Here is a 17019-nt window from a genome sequence, read left to right on the forward strand (position 1 = left end):
GGGCTCCAGGATCCCAGCTCACAGCTATGTACACAAGGCTGTGGGCTCCAGGCTCAAGACTCTGCTCTCAGTCCTCCAGGCTCGGGGTCAGTTCCAGGCTCCGGACTCCAGGCTACAGGGGGTCAGTTCCATGCCCTGGCTCCAGGCTCTGGGCTCACGGCTCTATTCTCCCAGCTCCATGCTCAAGGATCGGGGTCAGTTCCTGTCTCCGGGCTCAAGGTTCCCTTCTCGGGCTCAGTTCCACGCGCCGGCTCAAGGCTCCAGGCTGGCTCGGGCTCGGGGCTCCAGGCTCTGGGCTCCTGGATCCGGGCTCCAGGTTCCGGGCTCCGGCCTCCAGGCTCCAGGCTCCAGGCTCCAGGCTCCAGGCTCCAGGCTCCAGGCTCCAGGCTTTGGGCTCAGTGTCAGTTCCAGGCTCCGGGCTCAGGCTCCAGGCTGCAGGCTCCGGGCTCCGGGCTGCAGGCTCCAACCTCAAGTTCCAGGCTCAAGGCTACATGCCGGTTCCAGGCTCCAGCTTCCACGCCAGGCTCCAGGCTCCAGGCTCCAGGCTCCAGGCTCAGGCTCAGGCCAGCTCAGGCTCCAGGCTCCAGGCTCCAGGCTCCAGGTCCCGGCTCCCGCTCAAAGCTTATGGCTCGGTTTGGGGTCAGTTCCAGCCTCCGGGTTCCAGGCCCCAGGTTCCGGGTCGGGGTCATTTCCAAGCTCGAAGCTCCACGCTCAAGGCTCCGTAATCAAGAATCCAGGCTCTGGGCAAAGGGTCAGCTCCAGACCATTCTCGGGTTCAGTTCCAGTCTCGAGGTTCCTTGCTCCAGGCTCCAGGCTCCAGGCTTTTGGCTCAGGTCTTCTTCCAGGCTCCAGACTCCAGGCTCCAGGTTCCTGGCTCCAAGCTCCAGGCTCTGTGCTCCAGGATTAGGGTTCGGGTCAGTTCCAGTCTCCTGTCTCCGGCTCCGTGATCCAGGCTTGGCTTGAGTCCTCTAGGCTCCAGGCTCCAGGTTCCAGGCTCCAGGCTCCAGGCTCATTATCAGTTTGAGGCTCCGGGCTCAAGGCTCTAGGGTCAGGGGTTCGGCATCAGTTCCAGGCTCCGGGCTCCAGGTTTCAGGTTCCAGGTTCCAGGCTGAAGACTCATCGATCCAGTAACCGGGCTCCGGATTTAGGGTCAGTATCATGCTCCAGTCTCCAGGCTCCAGTCTCCGGTTCAGTTCAAGGCTCAGGCACCAGGCTCCAAGTTCCAGACTCCAGGCTCCAGGGTCAAGTCTCCAGGCTCAAGCCTCCAGGCTCCGGGCATGGAGTCAGTTCCAAGTTCTGGTCTCCCGGCTGTCCGGCGCTAGATGCTTCTTGGGGTAAGTTCCATGCTTGGGGTTCCAACCCAGGGCTCCAGGCTCCAAGCACGGGGTTTTTTCCAGGCTCCGGGCTCCAGGCTTTGGGTTCGGGGGCTTTTCCAGGCTCTAGGCTCAAGGCTCCAGGTTCAAGGCCATGCTCCATGCTCCGGGCTTGGGTAAGTAAGGGCTCGAGGCTCCTGCTCAAGACTCAAGGCTCCAGGCTCCAGGCTCCAGGCTCCAGGCTCCAGGCTCCAGACTCCAGGCTCCAGGCTCCATTCTCCGGTTTCAAGATTCCGTGCTAGGGTTAAGTTCCAGGCTCTGGGCTCAAGCCTCCAGTCTCCAGGCTTCAGATTCAGGACTTCCCTGCACAAGGCTCATTGCTCCGCGCTCAAGGCTCTGGGCCCAGGCTTCGGGCTTTGGGCACTTCCATTCTCTGGGTACAGGCTTCAGGCTCCAGGCTCCAGGCTCAGGCTCATGGTCAGTTCCAGGCTCCGGGCTAGAGGCTTCGGGCTCCAGGCTCCAGGTTCCGGCACCATGCCCAGGATCCGGGATCGGGTCAATTTCTAGGCTCTGGGCTCAAAGCTCTGGGATCAGGTCAGTTTGTGGCTCCGGGCTCAGTTTTCAGGCTAGGCTAAAGGTACCAGGTTCCACGTTCCTTCTTCTGGGATCATGACTTTTGGATCTGAGTATGTTCGTGGCTCCGGGCTCCAGGTTTTAGGCTCATATTTGGGCACAGTTAAGGCTACAGGCTCTATGCCAAGTTCGGATACAGTTCCAGGCTATGGCACCTGGCTCAAAGCTCAAGGCTCAATTCTCCAGGCCTATCCTCGGGGTCAGTTCCATGCTCCGAGCTCAAGACTCCAGGCTCAAAACTCAGGGTCAGTTCATGGATCCAGTCACCAGGCTCTAGACTCCAGGCTAAATGCTCAGTGCTTCATGCTCTTGGCTCCAGGCTATAGGCTCCAGGGTCGGGGTCAGTTAAGGCTCCGGGCTCCAGGCTCCATGCTTCAGGCTCTGGGCTCAAGGCTCCGGAATCAGTGTCAGTTCCAGCGCTGTGCTCTCCCTCAAGGCTCCGGGCTCCGGGCTCCGGGCTCCGGGCTCTTGGCATGGCGTCAGTTACAAAATCTTGTCTCCAGGTTTAAGGCTCCACTTTTCGGGCTCGAGGTCAGTTGCAGGCAACAGGCTCCATAGTCCACGTTCGCTGCTACGCGTTCCAGACTCAAGGCTCCCAGCACCAGGCTCCAGGCTGAAGGCTCCAGTCTAAAGGCTCCTGGTCAGGGTAAGTTCCATGCTCCAGGGTGAAGGCTCCAAGCTCAAGGCTTGGGGTCAATTCAAGGCTGAAGTCACCGGGCTCTTGGCTCGGGCTCCGGGCTCAAGGCTCAAGGCGCCGTGCTTCAAGCTCTTGGCTCAAGGCTCCAGGATCGGGGTCAGTTCAAGGTCCGGGCTCCATGCTCCGGGGTCAGGGCTCCAGACTCCAGACTCCAGACTCCAGACTCCAGGCTCATGGCTCAAGGCTCGCTCTTAAGGGCTCCATACTTCAAGCTCTCGGATCCAGGCTAAAGGCTCCATTCACTGTATCAGTTCCAGGCTGCAGGCTCCATGCTTCAGGCTCCGGGCTCAAGGCTCTGGGCTCAGTGTCAGTTCCAATCTCCGGGCTCAAGGCTCCAGGCTCGGGCTCAAGGCTCTGGGCATGGGGTCAGTTCCATATTCCGGTCTCCAGGTTTTAGACTCGACATTCGGGCTCAGGGTCAGTTCAAGGCTAATGGCTACATTTTCCAGGCTCGTTGCAAAGCGTTCCAGGATCCAGGCTCCCGGCACCAGGCTCAAGGCTGAAGGCTGACAGCTCAAGGCTCCAGGCTCGGTTAAGTTCCTTGCTCTGGGCTCAATGCTCCAAGTTCAAGGCTTGGGGTCAGTTCCACGCTCTACGCTCCAGGCTCCATGCTCCATGCTCCATGCTCCATGCTCAGGCTGCATGGTTCAGGCTCTGGCTCCAGACTCCAGGCATGGGGTCAGTTCCAGGCTCAAGGCTCCAGGCTTCTCTTCAGGCTTCGCTCTCCAGGCTCGGGCTGCGGGCTCCAGGCTCATGGCTCCATGCTCCATGCTCCGGGCTTGGGGTCATTTAAGGGCTCCAGGCTCCAAGCTCCAGGTTCCATGCTCAGTGCTCCATTCACCGGGCCTGGGGTCACTTAAGGGCTCCAGGCTCCAGGCTCCAGGCTCAAGGCTCGGGCTCCGGGCTCCAGGCTCCGCGCTCCATTCTACAATTTACAGAATCCAAGCTGTGGTTAAGTTCCAGGCTCCGGGCTCCGGGCTCCGGGCTGAAGCCTCCAGTCTCCAGGCTTCAGATTCCAGGCTCCCTGCTCAAGGCTCATGGCTCTGCGCTCATTGGCATTTGGGTCAGTTCCAGGCTCCGGGCTCCAGCATCTGGGAAGAGGTCAGTTCAAGGCTCTGGGATCAGGGTAAGTTTACTGCTCCTGGCTCCAGTGTGCAGGCTCCAGGTTCCATGCTCAAGGCTCAAGGCTCCAGGCTCAATGGCTCAAGGTTCCAGGCTCCAGGCCAGGCTCCAGGGTCCTCGTTCCTTCCTCTGGGATCCAGGCTTTGGGCACGGGGTATGTTCGTGGCTCCGGGCTCCCAGTTTAAAGCTCCATATTTTGGGAACAGTTCCAGGCTACAGGTTCTATGCTCCAGGTTCGTGATACACGTTCCGGGCTGTTGGCACCTGGCTCAAGGCTCAAGCTCCGGTCTCCAGGCTTTGGGGTCAGTTCCATGCTGACCCCGAGACTCCAGGCTCAAGGCACAGGGTCAGTCATGGCTCCAGTCAACAGGGTCATGACTCCAGGCTCCAGGCTCCATGCTTCAGGCTCTGGGCTCAAGGTTCCGTGCTCTTGGTCTGTTCCGGGCTCCAGCCTCCAGGAACGGGCTCTAAGCTCCACGTCCTTGCTCCACGCTCAAAACTCCAGGCTTCAGGCACGGGGTCATTTCCAGGCTCCGGACTCAAGGCTCAAATCTCCATGCTCACGGTTTTAGGCTCACGGCTCCAAGCTTCGGGCTCATGGCTCCAGGCATGTGGTCAGTTTGAGGATCTGGCTTCAAGCTCCAGTCCTTGAGCCCGTGGCTCAAAGCGTCGCTCTCCAGGCCGTCCTCCAGACTCAAGGCTCAAGGTTATTTGTAAGTTGCAGGCTCCATTCTGTAGGTTAAGGGCTCCAGATTCAGGGCTCGGGTTCAGTTCCCGGCTCGGGGCTCCGGGCTCTGGACTTCGATCTCCAGCTCCGGGCTCCGGCCGGGCTCCGGGCTGAGCTCGGGCTCCGGGCTCCGGGCTCCGGGCTCCGGGCTCCGGGTCCGGGCTCCATGTATGGCGTCATTTCCAGGCTTACGGGCTCCAGGCTCCGGTCTAGTGTTCAGTTCATGGGGCACGAATCCTGGCTGCAAGCGCTGTGCTACAGGCTACAGGCTCACCACAATGCCCAGACCTCTCGGATTTCTTGTTTTCTTAGTAGAAGAGGCAAAAATGTCATTTTTTTTTTAGCGTTTCAGACGATGAGAAGCTTTATTTTTCATTTAGGACAAGAAGTTTTTTTTTCTCAAGGAAAACTTTATGAACTGCAAAGACTCGAAGAAAAAGGCCATAAACCTTTCTGACTTGTTTTAAGTGTTTTTCTCCTTTTCTGAGTAGAAGTGGCAAAAATGTCATTTTGAGCGTTTCAGACGATAAGAAGCCTTTTTGTGACTTTGAGACAAGGAAGTTTTTTTCTCATGCAAAAGGTCATGAACTGATTAGACTTGACAACACAGCCATAAAGCCCCTATTCTGACTTCTTTTTAGTGTTTTCATGCTTTTCTGAGTAGAAGAGTCAAAAATTTCTTTTTTAAGCGTTTCAGACGAAAAGAAGCTGTTTAGTCACTTGAGACAACGATGTGTTTTTTTCAAGCAGAACTTCATGAATTGATAGACTTTTTTAGAAACAGCCATACAACACTTATTTCTTACTGTTTTTAGTGTTTCATGCTTTTCTGAGTAGAAGAGGAAAAAATGTCCTTTTTGAGCGTTTCAGACAATAAGAAGCTGTTTTAGTCACTTTGAGACAAAGATGTTTTTTCTCAAGCAGAACTTCATGATTTGAGGAGACTTTTAAGAAACAGCCATACAACACTTATTTCACACTTGTTTTTAGTGTTTTCATGCTTTTCTGAGTAGAAGAGGCAAAAATGTAATTTTTGAGCGTTTCAGACGATAAGAAGCTTTTTTGGTCACTTGAGACAAATATGTTTTTTTTCAAGCAAACTTCATGATTTGAGAAGACTTTTACAAACAGCCATGAAACACTTATATCTGACTGGTTTTACTGTTTTCATGGTTTCTGACTATATTGGTAAAAATTTATTTTTGAGCGTTTCTCGTAAGCAGAAGCTGATTTGGTCACTTTTGAGACAGGATGTTTTGTCTCAAGCAGAACGTAAAGGTTCACCTTAGTTCTGGCATTTCTCAAACAACCCGTGGAGAAGGAATTACTGCCTCCATTGCAGCCATACGCTGGTGGAAGAACTCTGTCCATGGTCCTGATTCTTTGTCTTTCTTGCTCTCTTGCTCTCTCTTCTCCTCTTTCCTCAACCCCTTTAAAGCTGCCCACGCGTGCATGGACGAGGAAGAGCATGGAAATGTCGCACTGACCCTTGTCAGGGTTAGACCGGGACGGCTGGTGGACGGTGTGGACTCTGTCTTTTTTCCAGCCATGTGGGACATTGTATTTTTCTAGAGACAGAACACCTTTGCCTTACCCCTTTTAAGCTCCGGTTCTTTCTCATCTGGAGCTGGATAACGATACAACATGAACCGTATGTTGAACTTTATATTTTTTTCCAGAGACAAACCTGTAAGCCTAACACCTTTTTTTTCTTCTTTTTTTTTTAAACCTCCGGGACTTCTCTCAACTTTAGCATGAAACCTTACCTTGTTCCAGGTCTGAATCTTTTCCCTCTCTCCCCCTCTCTTCTCTCCAGCCCCTTAAAGCTGCTCACTGAGTGTGGAACTTTTTCAAACCCACCCAGTGGGAACAGAATGCTGCCCCACATAAGAGCCTCACACTCTGGGAAGAACTCTCGCCCTGGTCCTGGTTCTTCTTTTCCCCTTCCCTCCCCCTTTTTTCCCAGCCACCTTGAAGCTGCACATTGGCATGCGCTGAGGAGGAGGAACGCTGGGAAATGTCGCGCTGACCCGGGTCAGGATTAGGCCGGAACGGCCGGCGGACGTGTGGACTCTTTCTTTTTTCCAGGCCTGTGTGGGAATCTGTTATGTTTTAATAAGACAAAACGCCGGTTTTCTGATCCCCTTTTAACCTCCGGTGCTTTTCTCATCTGGAGCTGGATAACGGTAAAACTTGAACTATATGTGGACTTTGTTATTTTTTTTCCAGACAGAAACCCTTTAAGCTTAACCCCTTTTTGATCTGGGGCTTTTCTCACGTGGAGCTTGATAACGGTAAAACTCAAACCGTCTATGACCATTTATCAGAACTCTGCTCCTCCTTGCCCTGGTCTTACTCTTTTTTTCCTTCTCTCTCCCATCTTTCCTCCAGCCACCTTAAAGCTGTACACTGAGTTCTTGCATTTTTCAAACCGTCCTGTGGAGACTGACTGCTGCCCACATTGCAGCCACACAGTGTGGCTAAACTCTGGCCCTCCTTGCCTGTCTTCGGTGTGATCGGGCTTCTACAAACTGATTGCATTTGCTGTATTTATCGTATTTTAAATGTATTGTAATGGTATTTTGTTGTGTTTTAATGGTATTTGAATTGTATTTTATTTGTACTGTTTATTTATGCTTTGCACTGTTAAGAACTTTTTGACTGTCTGTGAAAAGTGCTCTATCAATAAAATGTATTGACTATTTTGCCTACTTACTGTCTGACTTCCCCCCCCCCCTCTCCCCCTTCTTCATCAGCCACCTTAAAGCTTCACATTGGGACTGAAAATCACATCCTCTTGCCTGGTTAAGGTTAGGGCTGAGGGAAGGGCAGGGCGGGACTCGGGCTCCGGGTTCGGGTTCCGGGTTCCGGGTTCCGGGTTCCGGGTTCCGGGCTCCGGGCTCCGGGCTCCGGGCTCGGCTCCGGGCTCCGGGCCGGGCTCCATTCCAGGGTTTGGGGTTAGGGCTGAGGCTTGGGCCAGGGTTTGGCTCCGGGCTCTGGCTAAGTTCCAGGGTTCAAGGTTAGGGCTGAGGCTAGGGTCAAGGTTAGGGCTCCGAGGTCGGCTCCGTTCCAGGGTTTAGCGGTAGGGCTGAGGCCAGGGCCAGGATGTGGGCTCCGGGCTCAGGCTAAGTTCCAGGGTTCAGGTTAGGGCTTAGGACAGGGTCAGGGTTAGGGCTCCAAGCTCGGGCTCAGTTACAGGCTCCGGGCTCCGGGCTCCAGGCTCTAAGCTCCAGGTTCCGGGCTCCAGGCTCCGTGCTCCAGGCTCTGGGCTAAAGGCTCCAGGCTCCAGGCTCCAGGCTCCAGGCTCCAGGCTCCAGGCTCAAGGCTCAAGGCTCCAGGCTGAGAGCTCTGGCCTCTGGGCTACAGGCTCTGCGCTACAGGCTCCGCGCTACAGGCTCCGCGCTACAGGCTCACGCTACAGGCTCCGGGTCAGTTCCAGACTCCGGGCTCAAGGCTCCAGGCTCCAGGCTCCAGGCTCCAGGCTCAAGGCTCTGGGCTCCAGAATCGAAGCTTTTGGTCTTTTCCAGGATAAAGGCTCCAGACTCCAGGATTGGGGTCAGTTCAAGGCTCCAGGCTCCATGCTCCAGGCTCAAAGCTCTGGGTTCGGGTTCAGTTCCAAGTTCTGGGCACCGGGCTGCAGGCTCCAGATTCAAGACTCCATGCCCCACACTCCGTGCGCCAGGCTCCATGCTCCAAGCTCTGGGCTCCTGGCTTCATGCTACAAGCTCCGGGAACCTGGCTCCTGGCTCCGGGCTCCAGGCTTCAGGCTCAGGTTTGTTCAAGGCTCCGGGCTCCAGGTTTCAGTCTCAGGGTCAGTTCCAGGCTTCGTACTCCATGCTCAGTGCTCAAGGCTCAGAGCCAGTTCCAGGCTCTGGGTTCCAGCCTCCTATGTCTAGGTTCTGGACTCAAGGCTCCGGGCTCCAGGCTCAAGGCACGGGGTCATTTCTAGGCTCCGGTCTCCAAGGTCCGGACATATATCGTTCTTGGCTCCGGGCTCCTGGTTCCAGGCTCCGGGCTCCGGGCTCCGGGCTCCGGGCTCCGGGCTCCGGGCTCAGTTCCGGGCTGCAGGCTCCAAGCTGAAAGTTCCAGGCTCAAGGCTACATGCTCCAGGTTCCAGCCTCCAGGCTCAAGTCTCCAGGCTCAAGCCTCAGGCTCCGGGCATGGAGTCAGTTCCAGTTCCGGTCACCCGGCTGTCCGGCGCTAGGCTTCTTGCTCGGGGTAAGTTCCATGCTTGGGGTTCCACACCCAGGGCTCCAGGCTCCAGGCACAGGGTTTTTTCCAGGCTCCGGGCTCCAGGCTTTGGGCTCGGGGGCTTCTTCCAGGGCATAGGCTCAAGGCTCCAGGTTCAAGGCTCCCGGCTCCAGGCTCAAAGCTCCAGGCTCTGGGCTCAAGATCAGTTCCAGAATCCGGTCTCCAGGACCCAGGTTTCGGGTTTGGGGTGTATTCCATGCTCTGGCCTTCGGGTTCCAGGCTCCAGGCTCCAGGCTTTGGGCTTTGGGCTCGGGGTAAGTTCCATGCTCGGGGATCCACGCCCCTGGCTCAAGGCTCTGAGAACGGGGTCAGTTCCACACTCCAGGCTCCAGTATCCAGGTTCAACGCTCCGCACTCGGGGTCAGTTCAAGAATCCAGACTCCAGGCTCACGGCCATGCTCACGGCTCAATGCTCACTGCTCAATGCTCCGAGCTCCAGGCTCCAGGCTCCAGGCTCCGGGCTCCAGGCTCCAGGCTCCGGGCTCCAGGCTCCAGGCTCCAGGCTCCAGGCTCCAGACTCGGGGTCAGTTGCAGTATCCGGCTGCAGGGTCCTGGCTCAAGGTTTTTTGTTTGGGGTCACTTCTAGGCTCTGGCTCAAGGCTCCAGGCACAGGGTCTATCCAGGCTCTGGGCTCAAGACTCCAGGCTCCAGGCTCTTGACTCGGGGTCAGTACAAGGCTTTGGGCTCCCGGCTCATGGCTCCATGGTCCGGGCCCCAGGCTCCGAGCTCAAGGTTCTTTTCTCGGGGTCAGTTTCAGCCTCCGCGCTCCACGTTCAGGGCTCCGGGCTCGGTGTCATTTCTTGGCTCCGGGCTCCAAGGTCCGGACTTAAGGTCAGTTCCAGGCTCTATGCTCAAGGCTCCAGTCTCGGGTTCAGTTCCAGGGTCCAGGTTCCGGGCTCCGGGCTCCGGGCTCCGGGCTCCAGGCTCTGGGTTCCGGGCTCCAGCTTTGGGCTAGGGGTCTTCTTTCAGGCTCCAGGCATCAGGCTCCAGGCTATAGGCTCCATGCTCCACGCTCAAGGCTCCGGGATCTTGATCAGTTCTAGGCTATGGGCTAAAGCCTCCAGGTTTCGGGTTCATGGCCAGTTCAAGGTTCCGGGCTCATGGGACCACGCTCCGCAATCAAGGATCCAGGCTCCGGGCTTGGGGTCAGTTCCGTGCTCCGGGCTCAAGACTCCAGGCTCAGGTTCAGTTCCAGGCTCCAGGTTCTAGGCTCCAGGCACTGGGTGTTTTCCAGGCTCCATACTCAACGGTCCAGGCTCTGGACGCGGGGTCAGTTCCAGGCTCCGGGCTCAAGGCTATATGCTCCGGGCTCCAGGCTCAGGGTCATTTACAGGCTCCAGGCTCTAGGCTCATGGCTCCAGGCTCGGGGTATGGTCGAGGATCTGGGCTCGGACTCAAGTTTTTAAGCTCTGGGTCCGTGCGCTAGGCTCCGTTCTCCAAGCTCAAGGCTAAAGGCTCAAGGCTCCAGGCTCCAGGCTCCAGGCTTCAAGCTCCAGGCTTCAAGCTCCAGGTTCGATGCTCAAGGTACAAGGCTCATGGTCAGTTCTCGGCCCCGTGCTCCTGGCTATAGGTTCCAGACTCGGGGATTGGGGTTTAGTTCCAGGCTCAGGGCTCCAGTCTCAAGGCTCCAGGCTCCAGGCTCCTTGTTCCAATTTCAGGGCTACGGGCTCGGGGTCAGATCCATGCTCCGGGTTCCAGGCTCCAGGCTCAAGGCTATATGCTCGGGGTCAGTTTCAGGCTCCAGGCTCCAGTCTCAAGGCTACATGCTGGGGGTCAGTTTCAGGCTCCAGGCTTCAGGCTCAGGGATCCAGGCTCCAGGCTCAGTGTCAATTCCAGGCCCCGGTCTCCAGGCTCCAGGTTTAAGGCTCTAGGCTCGGGATCAGTTCCAGGCTTCGGGCTCCAGGGTCCAGTCACCAGGTCAGTTTTAGGCTCCGGGCTCCAGGCTCCAGGCTCCAGTCTTTAAGCTCTGGGCTCTTGGTCAGTTGCAGGCTCCGTGCTGCAGGTTACCAGCTCCAGACTCCGGGCTTGAGGTCAGTTCCAGGCTCAGGGCTCAAGGCTCCGTGCTCCAGGCTCCTGGTTCTGGGCTCCGGGCTCCGGGCTCCGGCTCCGGGCTCCGGGCTCAGGGCTCCGGGCTCCGGGCTCAGGGCTCGGGTCAGGTCCATGCTTCAGGCTTGAGGATTTAACCTTTAGGCTTGGGGTCAGTTCCAGTCTCTGGGCAGTGGGCTCAAGGCTCCAAGGCTTAAGGCTCCTTGCTCCAGGCTCCATGCTCCAGGCTCCGGGCTCCAGGCTCCGGGCTCCAGGCTTCTTGCTCCAGGCTCCTTGCTCAAAACTCTGGGTCAATTCTCCAGGGTCCTTAGTCAGGGTCATTTCCAGGCTCCGGGCTCAAGCCTTCAGGCTCCGGGATCAAGCCTCCGGGCTCAGTGTATGTTCAAGGCTCCGGAATCCAGGCTCCGGGCCCAGGCTCCGGCTCCGGGCTCAGGGCTCCGGGCTCCGGGCTCCGGGCTCCGGGCTCCGGGCTCCGGGCTCCGGGCTCAGGGTGAGGTCCATGCTCCGGGCTTGAGGATTTAACCTTTAGGCTTGAGGTCAGTTCCAGTGTCTGTGCAGTGGGCTCAAGGCTCCAAGGCTCCAAGGCTTAAGGCTCCTGGCTTCTGGCTCCAGGCTCCGGGCTCCGGGCTCCGGACTCCGTGCTCCAGGCTTCTTTCTCCAGGCTCCTTGCTCAAAACTCCGGGTCAATTCTCCAGGGTCCTTAGTCAGGGTCATTTCCAGGCTCCGGGCTCAAGCCTTCAGGCTCCGGGATCCAGGCTCCGGGCTCAGTGTATGTTCAAGGCTCCGGGCTCCAGGATCCGGGCTCCAGGCTCCAGGCTCCAGGCTCCAGGCTCCAGGCTCCAGGCTCTAGGCTAAAGGCTTTGGGCTCCTGGCTCAAGGCTCGGGGTCAGTTCCAGGCTCCGGGTTCTTTTCTACAGGCTTGGGTCACTTTGAGTATCTGGGTTCTGGGCTCCAGTCTTTAAGGTCTGGGCTCTAGATTTAATGCACTAGGCTAAAGGTTCCATGCTCCAGGCTCAAGACGCAAGGCTCCAGGTCTTGGTCGGCTGCAGACTTTTTTCTCCAGGCTACCGGCTCCAGATCCAGTCTCGGGATGAGTTTCAGGGTCCGGGCTAAAGGATCCAGGCTCCGCGCTCAAGACTCCTTGTTCCAGGCACTGGGCTCCGGGCTTGGGTCAGTTTCAGGCACCGAGCATCAGGCTCCAGGCTCCAGGCTCCATGCCCCAAACACCAGGTCAAGGCTCCAGGTTCCTTGCTCAGGGTAATATCCAGGCTGTGGGCTCTGGTCTCCAGGCTCCAGTCTCTAGGTTCCAGGCTAAGTGTCAGTTCAAGGCTTTGTTCTCCAGGTTCCAGGCTCCAAGCGCCATTCTCTATTCTCTTGGCTTGGGTCAGTTAAGGGCTCCAGGCTCCAGACCAGGGTCCAGGCTCCAGGCCCCAGGCTCCAGGCTCGGGGTCAGTCCTGTCTCCGGGCTCCAGGCTCCAGTCACGGGGTCAGTTCGAGGCTCCGGGCTCCAGGATCCAGGCTCACAGCTATTACACAAGGCTGTGGGCTCCAGGCTCAAGACTCTGCTCTCAGTCCTCCAGGCTCGGGGTCAGTTCCAGACTCCGGGCTCCAGGCTACAGACTCGGGGTCAGTTCCATGCTTGGGCTCCGGGCTCCAGGCTCCAGGTCCAGGCTCCAGGTCCAGGCTCCAGGCTCACGGCTCTATTCTCCGAGCTCCATGCTCAAGGATTGGGGTCAGTTCCTGCTCCGGCCTCAAGGTTCCCTTCTCGGGCTCAGTTCCACGCACCGGGCTCAAGGCTCCAGGCTCCAGGCTCCAGGCTCAGGCGGGCTCCGGGCTCCGGGCTCCAGGTTCTGGGCTCCGGGCTCCGGGCTCTGGGCTCTGGGCTCTGGGCTCTTGGCTCTGAGCTCTGGGCTCCGGGCTCTGGGCTCTGGGCTCAGTGTAAGTTCCAGGCTCCGGGCTCGGGCTCCAGGCTCCGGGCTGCAGGCTCCAACCTTCAAGTTCCAGGCTCAAGGCTACATGCTCCAGGCTCCAGGCTCCAGGCTCCACGCTCAAGGTTCTTGGCTCCAGGCTCCGCTCTCAAGGCCAGGCTTTTGGCTCCAGGCTCCAGGCTCCGGGAATCGGGTAGGTTTTCAAGTGGAGTCCAGGCTTCAGGCTCAAGGCTTCAGGTTTGGGGTTATTTCCAGTCTCCGGACTCCAGACTTTGGGTTTTGGGTCTTCTTCAAGGCTCCAGGTCCATGCTCCCGGCTCAAAGCTTCCGGCTCAAAGCTCATGGCTCGGGTTTGGGATCAGTTCCAGCCTCCGGGTTCCAGGCCCCAGGTTCCGGGGTCGGGGTCATTTCCAAGCTCGAAGCTCTGCGCTCAAGGCTTCGTAATCAAGAATCCAGGCTTTGGGCTAAGGGTCAGCTCCAGGCTCCATTCTCGGGTTCAGTTCCAGTCTCGAGGTTCCTGGCTCCAGGCTCCAGGCTTTGGGCTCAGGTTCTTCTTCCAGGCTCCAGACTCCAGGCTCCAGGCTCCAGGTTCCAGGCTCCAAGCTCCAGGCTCACTGCTCCAGGCTATGGGCTATGATCAGTTCTAGGCTCCTGCCTCTAGGCTCCAGGCTCCAGGCTCCAGGATTAGGGTTCGGGGTCAGTTCCGGTCCTGTCTCCAGGCTCCGTGATCCAGGCTTGGGCTTTGTCCTTTTCTAGGCTCCAAGCTCCAGGCTCCAGGCTCGTTATCAGTTCGATTCTCCGGGCTCAAGGCTCTCGGGTCTGGGTTCGGGTTCGGCGTCAGTTCCAGGCTCCGGGCTCCAGGTTTCAGGTCCCAGGTTCCAGGTTCCAGGCTGAAGGCTCATCGATCCAGTATCCGGGCTCTGGATTCGGGGTCAGTTCCATGCTCCAGTCTCCAGGCTCCAGTCTCCGGTTCAGTTCAAGGCTCCAGGCACCAGGCTCCAAGTTCCAGACTCCAGGCTCCAGGGTCAAGTCTCCAGGCTCAAGCCTCCAGGCCGGGCATGGAGTCAGTTCCAAGTTCTGGTCTCCGGCTGTCCGGCCCTAGGCTTCTTCTCGGGGTAAGTTCCATGCTTGGGGTTCCACACCCAGGGCTCCAGGCTCCAAGCACGGGGTTTTTTCTAGGCTCCGGGCTCCAGGCTTTGGGCACGGGGTCTTCTTCCAGGCTCTAGGCTCAAGGCTCCAGGTTCAAGGCTCCTGGCTCCAGGCTCAAAGCTCCAAGCTCTGGGCTCAAGATCAGTTCTAGAATCCGGTCTCCAGAACCCAGGTTTCGGGTTCGGGGTGTATTCCATGCTCTTACCTTCGGGCTCCAGGCTCCAGGCTTCGTGCTCGGGGTAAGTTCCATGCTCGGGGATCCACGCCCCTTGCTCCAGGCTCTGAGAACGGGGTAATTTCCACAGTCTGGGCTCCAGAATCCAGGTTCAAGGCTCCGCACTCGGGATCAGTTCAAGGATCCGGACTCCAGGCTCCAGGCTCATGGCTCCATGCTCACGGCTCAATGCTCCGAGCTCCAGGCTCCAGGCTCGGGGTCAGTTCCAGGCTCCGGGCTGCAGGGTCCTGGCTCAAGGTTTTGTGCTCAGAGTCAGTTCTATGGCTCTGGGCTGAAGGCTCTTGGCACAGGGTGTTTTCCAGGCTCTGGGCTCAAGACTCCAAGCTCCAGGCTCTTGACTTGGGGTCAGTACAAGGCTTTGGGCTCCCGGCTCCAGGCTCCGGCTCCAGGCTCCCGGCTCCACGCTCACGGCATCCATGCTCACGTCTCCATGCTCCAAGCCCCAGGCTCCAAGCTCAAGCTTCTGTGTTCAGGGTCAGTTCCAGGCTCAGCGCTCCATATTCACGGCTCCGGGCTCGGGGTCATTTCTTGGCTCCGGGCTTCAAGGTCTGGACTTAATATCAGTTCCAGGCTCTATGCTCCAGGCTCCAAGCTCACGGCTCCATGCTATGGGCTCCAAGCTTGGGGTAAGTTCCGGTTTTTGGGTTCCAGTCTCAGGGATCAAGGATCAATGTTCATGGTCAGTTCAAGGCTCCGGGTTCTTTTCTCCGGCTCGGGTCACTTTGAGTATCTGGGTTCCGGGCTCCAGTCTTTAAGGTCTGGGCTCTAGATTCCACACTCCAGGCTCCAGGCTCCCGGCTCCCGGCTCCCAGCTCCAGGCTCCAGGCTCACGGCTACATGCTCCAGGCTGCAGGCTCAAGGGCTCCAGGCTCCAGCTCCAGGCTCCAGGCTCACGGCTAAATGCTCCAGGCTCAAGGCGCAAGGCTCCAGGGTCTTGGTCAGTTGCAGACTCCGTTCTCAAGGCTACCAGCTCCAGACTCCAGGCTCCGGGCTAAAGGATCTAGGCTCCGCGCTCCAGTCTCAAGCCTCTAGGTTCGGGGTCAGTTTCACGCACCGTGCATCGGGCTCCAGGCTCCAGGCTCCGTGCCCCAAACACCAGGTCAAGGCTCCAGGTTCCTTGCTCAGTCTGTGGGCTCTGGGCTCCAGGCTCCAGTCTCAAGGTTCCAGGCTAAGTGTCATTTCTAGGCTTTGGCCTCCAGGTTCCAGGCTCCAAGCGCCATTCTCCATGCTCCAGGCTTGGGGTCAGTTAAGGGCTCAAGGCTCCAGGCTCAAGACTCAAGGCTCCAGGCTCAAGGCTCCAGACTCCAGGCTCCAGAATCCAGGCTCCAGGCTCCAGGCTCCAGGCTCCAGGCTCCAGGCTCCAGGCCCAGGCTCCATTCTCCGGTTTCAAGAATCCATGCTAGGGTTAAGTTCCAGGCTCCGGGCTCAAGCCTCCAGGCTTCAGATTCAGGACTCCCTGCACAAGGCTCATTGCTCTGCGCTCAAGGCTCTGGGCTCCAGGCTTCAGGCTTTGAGGCACTTCCATTTTCTGGGTACCAGGCTTCAGGCTTCAGGCTCATGGTCAGTTCCAGGCTCGGGCTAGAGGCTTCGGGCTCCAGGCTTCAGGTTCCGGGTACCGTGCTCCAGGATCCGGGATCGGGGTCAATTTCTAGGCTCTGGGCTCAAAGCTCTGGGATCAGTGTCAGTTTGTGGCTCCGGGCTCAAGTTTTCAGGCTCCAGGCTAAAGGTACCAGGTTCCGCGTTCCTTCTTCTGGGATCCAGATTTTGGATCTGAGTATGTTTGTGGCTCTGGGCTCCAGGTTTTAGGCTCCATATTTTGGGCACAGTTAGAGGCTAAGGGTTCTATCCTCCAAGTTCGTGACTACACGTTCCAGGCTAAAGGCACCTGGCTCAAAGCTCAAGGCTCCAGTTCCAGGCTCTAGTCTCGGGGTCAGTTCCATGCTCCGAGCTCAAGACTCCAGGCTCAAGACTCAGGGTCAGTTCATGGCTCCAGTCACCAGGCTCTAGACTCCAGGCTAAAGGCTCAGTGCTTCATGCTCTTGGCTCCAGGCTATAGGCTCCAGGGTTGGGGTCAGTTAAAGGCTCCGGGCTCCAGGATCCATGCTTCAGGCTCTAGGCTCAAGGCTCCGGAATCAGTTTCAGTTCCAGGCTCTGTGCTCCCCTCAAGGCTCCGGGCTCGGGCTCCGGGCTCCGGGCTCCGGGCTCCGGGCTCCGGGCTCCGGGCTCCGGGCTCCGGGCTCTTGGCATGGGGTCAGTTACAAAATCTTGTCTCCAGGTTTAAGGCTCCACTTTTCTGGCTCAAGGTCAGTTGCAGGCAACAGGCTCCATAGTCCACGTTCGTTGCTACGCCTTCCAGACTCAAGGCTCCAAGCACCAGGCTCCAGGCTGAAGGTTCCAATGTCAAGGCTCCTGGCTCAGGGTAAGTACCATGCTCCATGGTGAGGCTCCAAGCTCAAGGCTTGGGGTCAATTCAAGGCTGAAGTCACCGGGCTCTTGGCTCGGGCTCCGGGCTCAAGGCTCAAGGCGCCGTGCTTCAAGCTCTTGGCTCAAAGCTCCAGGCTCGGGGTCAGGGCTCCAGACTCCAGACTCCAGACTCCAGACTCCAGGCTCATGGCTCAAGGCTCCGCTCTTAAGGGCTCCATACTTCAGCTCTCGGATCCAGGCTAAAGGCTCCATTCACGGTGTCAGTTCCAGGCTCCATGCTTCAGGCTCCGGGCTCAAGGCTCTGGGCTCAGTGTCAGTTCCAGGCTCCGGGCTCAAGGCTCCAGGCTCCGGGTAAGTTCCTTCCCTGGGCTCAATGCTCCAAGTTCAAGGCTTGGGGTCAGGACCACGCTCTACGCTCCAGGCTCCATGCTCCATGCTCCATGCTCCATGCTCAAGGCTGCATGGTTCAGGCTCTTGGCTCCAGGCTCCAGGCAT

Source organism: Sphaeramia orbicularis, chromosome 24 (assembly GCF_902148855.1).
Source record: "Sphaeramia orbicularis chromosome 24, fSphaOr1.1, whole genome shotgun sequence".
Taxonomy (NCBI): Eukaryota; Metazoa; Chordata; class Actinopteri; order Kurtiformes; family Apogonidae; genus Sphaeramia; species Sphaeramia orbicularis.